Source organism: Mustelus asterias, chromosome 9, assembly GCF_964213995.1.
Source record: "Mustelus asterias chromosome 9, sMusAst1.hap1.1, whole genome shotgun sequence".
Lineage (NCBI taxonomy): Eukaryota > Metazoa > Chordata > Chondrichthyes > Carcharhiniformes > Triakidae > Mustelus > Mustelus asterias.
The window spans coordinates 109,648,870-109,658,978 of NC_135809.1; positions in this window are offsets into that span (position 1 = coordinate 109,648,870).

Consider the following 10,109-nt stretch of genomic DNA (forward strand, 5'->3'; position numbering starts at 1 on the left):
CGCTTTCCCCATTAAAATCACATGCCATACAGTTCCGATCTTTATATGAGTACTCTTACACTATCTCTAATTTGATCATTTGTTTGCGTGCAAGCGCTACACCACAGTACTTCACAAAATAATTATGTCTTTATCAATGCCCAATATAGTATATGAATATATCATACAAAGTTGGTTAAGGCTTTTCAGGATTTGATATTCTTGTGTCTATATGGCAGTGCTATACTGTATAATAAAAATAATCAAGCGGCAGTTGTATCATACCACTTTACACATCGTACCCGTGATATCCAAACCCTTTTAATTTAAGCCGTTTCTTTTTTTAAACTGAGCTCCAGATCGAAACCCCCGCACTCTAGGAAAAGTAACAGGCGCCGAATCAAAATCAAAGCAGGTACAATACATACCAGTTATTTGATTAGGAACATTTTGGTTTCTTAACTGGCTCGGTTTTAAGCTTTGCAGTGCTTTTATATTTGGCAAACCTTGAACCTTGATGGCTCATGAAATTCCGACGGCAGTACATAATTTTAACTAGTTCAGAATACTAAACTATCTGACGTTCGCAAATCGCGATATTCTGCGATTAATACTGTATTTCACTGACTTGATACACTTTAAACTAATTCATAGACCTCAGTCTTTTGTTCCTGCTTTTCTACCTTTCCACAAAATAACTTATTTTCTTCTCTTAACTCCTCAACTAACTCTTATAATTTCTACTTCAAGACAAAGGAAAGAGCACATGTTTCCTTCCAAGGTTTAAATCCTTTCTTAACATTAAAACAAACAACAACAAAGCATCCACGCAACCACTTTGTTTAAACACACACACACACACATGGAAGCTTCCAAAAGTCATTCCACAGTACATCCTTTTTCATTCAAACTTATCATTTCAGACTGGGATGAGTGTAAAACATTCAAAGAGAATACAGAACATTGATTAAGACAATCGCTTTTATTCTTCTTTCTTCCAAACTGTAATTAACTCAAAGCAGAAGTAAATTCAAGAAATCCTATCACTTTAATCTTTAACAGTTTTAACACTCTCCCAGCCCCCTGAGGCTAAACCAAGGTGCAATACACTGCACCCACTGCCTGTAGCAAACATTCCACAGGAACAAAGAGCTCCCTGCTCTCAATCTAATTACAACAACAACCACCTACATTCGACAAGCTACCAGATCTCACAAACACACTGAAATACAAAAACTAAGATCTCTCCTATCCATCTGCTGCCTTTCCCCTGGCGTAAAAGGCTTATAGGTTGCCTTTGGTTGTGCTAACGTCCCTCCTCTCGTGACTGGCGCTAGATTATAATTTTCTACGTTTTCTTCTGATGCTGGAGTGGCTGTATGTTTCTGCACTGACTCGTATGGGCGCCGAGGGTCCGTTTCCTCTGATCTCTGCGTTATCTCCGCAGTGTGTCTTCTGTGTTCTAATTCCCTCACTCTCTCCTGTAATACTTTAATTTGTTCTGTCTCTTTGTGTCTCTCCTCCATTGAGGCATTTACTTCCTCAATTAGTCCAGCTAACTGGGTCTCTAATATTACTCCCATTACTTTTGTTTTGTCCCGTTTAACTCCGTCTACCCACTTTCTTTGATCTTCTAAAGTTTGTGATGCGTTCCACCCGTTCCGTTTCATCTTTGCAACAATCGCTTCTCTGGCTAACAGATACTTCAAAATGAGAGCTACTGCAGTTTCTCCCTTAACAACGTGGTCTGCCATTTTTCTGTCTAGCAGTCCTGCAACCCCCGTATGCTGGCTGCTACAGTAAAAGTGCCTCAACTCTCTCCCTTATCTCCTGTCACTGATACTGCCCCAGCACCGTCTGTATTGCTGTAGGGCCTCGTAGTGAGGTTCCAGTGGGTCTCTTTCCCCTGGGCTCCCTCAACTATTCCTGACACCTCACGCTTGGACTATTTTGTGTTGTCTTATTGGGATGTGTGCTGGTTGTTTAGTGGGTTTGTCCGCCCCTGTTCCCAGCCCCTCTAAGTACAACGCCTCCCGCTCGGCCACCACCCCCACTAGCAGGGTTGATCCGTTACCCCAAAACCGGGTATCCTGCTATGGGCTGTGGTGTTCCCTACAGACGAACAAGGTTATCAAACTCCGCCCGGGTCCCTAATGGATCCTCCGTCGTCGTGTCTCTTGGTCAGGATGGATCGGGTCCCCTTTTCCTCAACACTTACACACATGTATTCTGTTATCAAAGCCCCTGTTATAGTTAGTAACTGTATCGACTCTGAGGTTGTTCGTCCCTTCAGAGTCAGTGTTGTTACCCGATTTACACTGTCCGTGCCTTGCACCCTGAGTGCCTGTGCCTCTTAGCGCCCGCTTCAAAACCCAACCTTAGCGTGGGAGATTTCTCCTCTTAACGTCCAGTTTAGGGTAGGGCACCTTGAGTCAAGCACTCCCTTGTCCTATTGCCTTGGCACAGACAGCGGTTTCATTTACAATCCTGGGTTAGTTACACCAATTAGTTCTGCATGCGGTACTTATCTTTATATTAGTCTTAATTCCTGTTATCAAATAGCCCAAAACCTGTTATCTTTACCTCTGGTCCTTTACTCCTATTAAAGTTAAAAGTTACTTACCTTCTTCCACGCGGTCGTTCTGACCTGTACCTCTTTAGTGCGGACTTCTGTTTCAATTTAAAAACTTAGGCAAGATTATACAGTTCTACAAGACAACAATACTTAAAACAGACAAACCCTAACCCTTAAAGGTACCTCACTTTGAACGGAGACCTGCACTCGCCTTTGACTGCTCTGGATTTGTATCAGATTCGTTTAAATTTGATCCCGACTTTCAAACTGTGGCCATCAGTCAGAAGTCAGATATCAAATCCTGCCGTGACTACGCCATTTTGTTGTAGGGAAATATCCCTTACCAGTGCAGAATAGAAGTTGAGTCGCAAATCAAGGTTCAAAGCGTGTCTTTATTGTACAATTACTGGGATCCCAGGGAGACCCCCGTAGCCAGCTCAGAAACAGTGGCTTGGCCACGTTGATCTCCATTAAATCACATCAGCTCTGGATCTTTATAGGGATCCAAAATTCGCGCGGGAACATTTGATTATGCCTTTTTTTACACAATGTATAAAGTGGTCTGTCAGTTTCAAAAGTCCCTAGGAAGTTTCATGGATTAGCATTTGTATGGTGTGTGTTCGTGTTAATGGGATTACTTGGTCCTGCCCCGGTGTCTAAATGCGTTTCCCATTACCATCTCTATGTGTCCTCTTATTTGAATTGATCCTATTGTTCCGTGTCTGTGTTTCCTGCTTGTGAGATTGAGTGTTAATGTCATCCTGTCCTGTTGGGTGTCTGGGGTATTTCATTCTTAACCTTTTATCCTTATCTCTTAGTTTATCAGATTTTTATGTCTGCCTTGGCCAGTTTAAAATGCAGCTGCGCTGTTGCTAGGCAGATTAGGGATCTTCCGTAGTTTCTGAAATTCGTGAGTCTCTCAGCTGTGCGGGGGGGGGACCCGATCGAATATCCATCCGGGGGTGCCCCTCTGCATTGTTGGCCCGTTATGAGTGGTGCCAATTAGTCCAATATGTAAATATGTTTGATGATGCAAATATGGTTTTCTGGAAAATTTCCTCCTTCAGTTTTGACAGACAAACATAAGAAGGTCAGAAGTAATATGACTGAGGAAGGCTGGGACCTATCCTGAACCCTGGAGAAGCATAGGGAATGGTAGGATAAACAAATGAAAGCAAAAGAGAAGATTGATCCTGTGTAAATGTTGCCTTGATCTGTGTCAGTCAGGAAAGTAAGAAGTCTCACAACACCAGGGTTAAAGTCCAACAGGTTTATTTCATCAGTCAGGAAAATCAGAGAGGGCTGTTAATTCATCAAAGGGAACAATTACTAAAGGAACAAGAGGCACTGTGACTTACCCACAGCACAAAAGGGGAGTTAACTCTTTCTGATAGCAGCTTGAACTTTTAGAGTGACGAATTAATCCATTCCACCTCTTGAAATAGGATCTCTCTGTTTTATTTTAAAAATTGGCAGAGTTGGAGAAAACAGCTCAAAGGCAGAATAATTTAGTGGGTTACGTTTGTAGAAGTACATTGTTGAAGGCAAAGAATCCAAACGTGTTAATGCCTGGAATCAAACAAGGATGTTTGATTTTTGTTTTGAAGAAATTATGAGAATACTTCATCACTGTAAAATCGCTCCAGACAAACTGAATAAGATTAAGACAGTCCCGAATGCAGATGTAAACTGGTATGATGATATAGGAAACCAAGTTAGGGGAAAAAGAACACCATTTTGAGAGAACTGAATTTTAAAAGCTGGTCTACTGCATAGCGGATCTGCTGTGCGTATAATAATTCAGCCAATTCTTGGTTGACAGCCTCCAGTGCCTTTGATGTGCTGTTTCCCAGGATGATTAATCCACAGATAATATGGTTTCTATTTTTGGCACCAATTACTCCTGCTGCTCCCCCCAGAGACAGGGTCCCAAGGAACCCGTAGCCGAGTGACGATCCCAGCGTGGTCGGGACTTCCCAATCGGCACAGAATTCCTTGCTGATGGCCCGTGACACTATCTTTCTCCGGATATGCCCCTTTTGTGGGCGTGGAACAGTGAGTGGTCCTATTGTCCCCACTGCAAAAAGGATCGGGAGGGTTGGTGTTGCTGTCGTGTAGGTGCGTTGAAGAGGAACGCAAATCCCTTCTTGGTCCGATAGCATTTAATATCATGGTTCTTGGTTTGTGTATACCGCCAATTGCTTGGTTCACTTGACTCCCTGCCTGATCCTACCACTTGGTAGGTATCAAACGGGTATGTCCATTCGGCTGAGCTGACATGAGCCCCATTACACTGACCACAAATGAGTTGCCTCCCCGTGGTTACGTTCAGGCATCTTTGCTCGTTACAGGTACAAGTAAACTGACCTCTATTTACCCGACAGTGCTGAAACATTCTTGGGGACCAAGGCATATGCACATCCCCATCCCTGCCCCGAGAAGCAAAGCGGGTAGCTTGCATCATCTGAGCATACCCTTCCTCCCACTCCCTGGAGCCCCCTGCACACAGGATCTGTGGAGTTTATTAGTTCCACACATCTTCCCTGTATACCCCTTTTATATTTGCCTATTTGTCCTTTTACAGGGTGCGTCTGAGGTATCTGCCGTATATAAGTCACGGGGGGTCCACCCAGGGGTGGCCACAAATAGGGCCTCTACAGATTGGGCTAGCGGGTAACACACGGTTCGATTACCGTGTAAATGTACATGAACCTTGTAGAATAAGTTATCCTCTAGCCCTGTCAATTTTACAATCGCGACAACATAGAGTAATACAATCATATACATGAGCTTAGACATGTTCGCAACAGGTAAGTATCAATCTTATTACTTTATGTTAACAACTTCCCAAAGGCTGTATTGCCAACCCGAACGCTTCAGTTAATCTTGCTTGTAGTTGTCACCTGTTTTGGGGAAAGCACTCTGGTCACTTTAATATCACTCATTCGTTTCTTTGTATAATTTCAGCTGGGTCCAATGTTTCCATACACCTTTCCCCCTTATGTCCAGACAGGCACAGGTATCTCCACTAATTATAACCTCATATGGCCCATTCCATCTTGGTGCAAACCCTGGTTTCTCAGGTAATGTTTTTACTAAGACGCGACTTCCTGCTGTTGGGATGTCAGGGAGCATTTCAAGCTCTCTCTGTGCGTCTCTTTCTTCCTGATTATCCCTTACTAATTTATGCATCCCTTTTAGTTGGGCGCTTAGTTCCAAAACATATCGTTTAATTTTGTCTTTTAGGGGACCTACATCGGTCCCACCTGTTATGATGCTTTCTGGTAATTGCATCGCCCGTCCTGTCATTAGTTCATAAGGGGTTAATCCGGTTGTCCGGTTTGTGGTGGCTCTTAACCTCATTAATATAGTAGGTAATACTTCTGTCCACATTTTTCCTGACGTTTGTATGGCTTTAGCCACGGCATTCTTAAGGGTTCTGTTCTTGCGTTCCACCATTCCAGAACTCTGCGGGTGGTAAGGGATGTGGAACTTTTGTTTTATTCACATCAGTGGGCACACTGTTTTACCACCTTTCCGGTGAAGTGTGTCCCTTGATCTGAATCAATTTGTAGGGGTATTCTCCATCTAGGGATCACCTCCTCCGCCAATATTCTAGCCACCGTGGTAGCAGTACAACTTTTAGTAGGGAACGCTTCTACCCACCTGGTAAACTGGTCTGTAATAACCAGACAGTAGGTTTTGCCATGTGAGTGTGGTAGTGGCCCTGTGAAATCTATTTGCAGATGTTCCCAGGGCCCCTTTGGTCGGGGCTAGTGTTCCATCTTAATTTTTATGGGTCGACCAGGGTTGTGTTGTGCGCATGTCACGAATCGGTGACAATGTCGGGCTATGTCCCTTCCCATTCCTTTCCACCACCGTTCTTTTCCTATATTAGTTGCCGTGGCCTCTCTTCCCGCATGTGAGAGTCCATGGTGTAGTTCCAAGAGGGTGTTTTGTATGCACTCCGGTGCCATTACCTTGTCATTGCGTCTCCAAACGTTATCAGTCCCTCTGCTCGCTCCCTGTGCCTCCCACTTCCCCTTTTCCTCTTTCGAGGTATCCTTGTGTAAGTCCCGAATATCTATTTCATCTCCTGTCTGGCCCGTTACTGCTATTGGCAGCTCGCCAACTGCCTCCTGCTCTAACGCTAATTGCGCTGCTCTATCTGCAGCTTGGTTCCCTTTGTAATTGAACCAATCTGGGCTATCCCTTTCTGGTTCTTTCTGGTGCGCTTTAATTTTTATTACTGCCGCTTCTCGGGGTTTCTTGCTGGCTTTTAGTAATGCCTTGATCTTTTGTTGGTGTTTTAATAGGAGTTCCTCCAGTGGTTACAAACCCCCTTCTACCCCATGCCATCATATAATCGTGTATTATCCCGAATGCGTACCTACTTTCGGTATATATGTTTACCGTTTTTCCTTCAGACACTTCCAGTATCTTTGTGAGTGCCACTAGTTCTCCACAGTTCTGTGGTTCTCCTGTACCCAAACTTCCTTCTGGGTTATCTCCTGTGTCCTTTACTATTCGAACTGATTTGCTGGGAGGTCAGAGGATGGCTTCCCATTTAGCCCTTCTCATGTTCGAGATGGACCTTGGCTTTCCTGTATTTAGCATTTCCACCAAGGTGTGTTTGGTGTGGAGGATTATATTTCCTGTCATTACTATTGGTTTGCTAACCTTTACAGCCCAGGTGGCGCAATCTAAGGCAGCTATGCATCTTGGCAGTCCGGTAACTACCGACCCTTCTACTGTTGAATAGTAACCTATGGGTCTCCGTTTATCGCCATGATCTTGTGTTACTACTGCAGAGTAGAACCCCCTTCATTATTACAATGTATGTGGAAATCTTTATTGGAATCTGGTAGTCCCAGTCCGGGGGCTGATATCAGTTCTGCCTTTAACTTGTCATAAGCCTCTTCTTGCTCAGGTCCCCATTCTATGGAGTTTAAGGCTGGATTTCCCCCTTTAACTAGTCTCGGTATAGGTTCTGCCAATTTTGCGAATTCTGTTATTCTGGTAGCTTTTGCTACCAAATAAACCTGTTGGACTTTAACCTGGTGGTGTTAAACTTCTTACTGAGTTATACCCTGTTCAGGATGTCACTCATTACTCGATGGAAGATAGCGGGCTGTTATGGAATCCCTGTGGTAGGTGAGTCCAAGTGTACTGTTTGTCTCCCACTGTAAAGGCGAATTTGTCTTGGGATTCGGGATCCAAGGGTAGGGACCAGAATCCATTGGCTATATCTAATACAGTAAAGATTTTATGCTCCGGTGACAATCCATTCAGGATTGTCGAGGGGCTTGCTACAATGAGGTGCAATTTGGACATGACTTTATTGAGGCCGGTGTAGTCTATCGTGAGCCTATAGCTTCCGTCGGGTTTGCTCACCAGCCAGGTTGGGGAGTTATTGGTACTCGTAGTTTCCCTCAGGACTCCTTTCTTCACTAACCCTTTAACTATCTCTACTACAGCTGCCTTTGCTTCCGGTTTTATCGGGTATTGTCGGTGGGGCTTATGCTCCAGTCCGGGCACCTTCATTGGATCAGTTTTAGTTAAGCCAGTGTCTAATTTTGTTTTGGCCCATACTCCGGGGATGGAGGCACAGATGGCTCCGAACCCTTCTGTTTCTAGTCGCCAATCTCTGGTGGTGGCTGTGGCCACCTTGATAGTCTCGAGGTGACTTGAGTTTTCCTACTCCGGTTTTCTGACCGTCCCGTTTTGGCCAGATTAATTCTCCCCACAGTCAATCAAAATCTCATACTCCTTCATTAAATCATTTCCCATTATTGTACCCTCGTTATTTTTACATACATAGAATCTCATAGATATATACAAATTATTTATTTCTACTAACGTGGTCTCGCTCAGGTAGGCGGGTGTTTTGTTCCCTCCTATCCCTGTTAGATAAATCATCCTACTTGTAGTGGGTAAGGGAAGATCGGTGACAGATATGGATGCTCCTGTGTCCACCAACATCTCTCATTGCCTGCCCCCTACGAGTGCAGACACATAGATCCTTCCCTCCTCCTTACCCTTATGGGGGCTGCAGGCCATCAGTCTTGTTGACCTTGGGGGTTCCTTAGTTCCTCCGATCCTGCTGTGGACATGGATCGGGGCGGGGGTCTCCCATGTTTGTCCCAACATATTGCTTCCATGTGTCCCTTTTTATTACAGTGATTACAATGTTTCCCACTGTTTCCAATTTTATTTCCTTTCCTTGGGACCCAGCACTCTTTTGCAAAATGTCCTTGTCGGCCACAATTGTGACAGGTCAGTTTGGACTTAGTTCTGCTCCTGCTACCCCGTAGGCGGCTACTCTCTCCGGCTTTATCCTCGTCTGAGATTTCTCCTCCCACTGCCCCCCCCCCCCCATCCCCCTCCCCCCCTCCAAGTACACCACTAGCCCTTTCCACTAGTACATCATCCTGGGACATGATCACTCCCATCTTTAGGATGGTTTGGTGAGCACTGGAGAGCCCATCCTTGAAAGCCTGGATGAAGGCTCGATCCCCACGGTCTGGGTTTCCTTGCCCTGAGCATTCCTGGTATACTTGGAACAACCGTTCCCCATATTCAGAGGCCCCTTCCCCCCTTTTGTTGTTTGGTCGTTCTGATTTTACTCCAATTAGTAGGAGCATTTCCTAAAATTCTCTGGACTTCTGTTTTAAACAGGGCAAAGGGTGTCTGTTGGGCATCTATTTCTGCTATTGCGGCTACTGCATGTGTCCACCATCCCCCACTGTAGTCTTGTGCTGGGGGACTGGCGGGCCCTCCAGCTACCTGCCTCCATTTATCCGCTGGACATGCGGTTCTGACCAATTGGTGTATATCCCTTAGGTGCAGTTGGTGTCCTACCCAAATCGTATCTAATCCTTCCCAGAATTTAGTGTTTGCGCTTCGAGGTTGTAGTTTACCCAGGGAGGCCATTATCTGTTGTCTTTCGCCCGGGGTAAATGGTTTGTAATTTGCTTTTGGCTGTACATCTGTTCTCCCTTGGGTTACTGGCGCCAAGTTGTGTTCTAGCGCTTCTCTTCCTCTAGAGGGGTGGTTGGTCCCTGTTGTGTGGACTCATAAAGGGGCAGAGGAACAATTTCCCCTCCTCATTGATTCTCCTCTAATACTCGATTCTTTTTCCCCAACTCCCTTACTCTGGATTCTAAATTTCTAATCTTATCCTTATCCTCATTCCACTTTTTAGTGGAAACAATTACTTGTTCAATTAGTCCAGCTAACTGATGTACTAATAATACCCCTGCCTTTTTTGTCTTGTCTCTCTTTTCTCCATCTACCCACTTTCTCTGTTGTTCTAAGGTCTGAGAAACATCCCAGCCATCCCTTTGCATCTTCTTAATTAACGTGTGTCTGTCTGTCATCTATTTCTCAATGAGAGAACCCGCAGATCCCCACTTAGTGATGGTTAAGATCGCGCTTGACAAACCTGGATTTGAACCGAAGTAGATAGGGCCCTACCAGGTTATTATGACCAGGGCTTTATGCGCCTGTGTAGGCAACAAAGGTAGGGGGCGCTGGAAGCATGGGTCACAGCTCA